Source organism: Seriola lalandi, unplaced genomic scaffold (assembly GCF_002814215.2).
Source record: "Seriola lalandi dorsalis isolate HSWRI2012SDOR001 ecotype SW California unplaced genomic scaffold, Sedor1 jcf7180002053331, whole genome shotgun sequence".
Classification (NCBI taxonomy): Eukaryota; Metazoa; Chordata; class Actinopteri; order Carangiformes; family Carangidae; genus Seriola; species Seriola lalandi.
This window is the reverse complement of record NW_019523884.1, coordinates 1-310: the sequence shown is the minus strand read 5'-3', so window position 1 is coordinate 310 and position 310 is coordinate 1. Positions and strand designations below refer to the sequence as shown.

Here is a 310-nt window from a genome sequence, read left to right as displayed (position 1 = left end):
TCTGCTCCTCACTTTCCCTCTCTGTCTCCTCAACAGGAACATTTGTAGTGAATGTGACACAGAGCTCCTATCAGGCAGAGGAGAACCACAACATCACACTGGAGTGGAGCTTCACAACCAAACCTCACACTCCATCTGACTTCCTTTCTATTCTATGTGAGAAGTTTACTGATGATCTCAAAGCCTCAAAAGTCCTGTTTCATCTACATGAGGGTGTTGAGGTCCCAGAGTCTCAGAATAAACAGTTTTCAGGACGAGTCCAGTGTGACAAAGACGTCCTCAGAGAAGGACGAATCAGACTTCATGTGTC

General features: G+C 45.8%; 1 long non-coding RNA gene across 1 annotated transcript in view; it reads left to right on the top strand.

The window, feature by feature from the left end:
• LOC147819453 (uncharacterized) overlaps positions 1 to 304 on the top strand; it is a 5,194-nt gene extending 4,890 nt beyond the window's left edge. Inside the window, exon 3 of the long non-coding RNA XR_015436902.1 lies at positions 37 to 304. This is a non-coding gene — a long non-coding RNA (uncharacterized LOC147819453). The remainder of the gene's footprint in view (positions 1 to 36) is intronic.
• Positions 305 to 310: the final 6 nt, after the last annotated feature.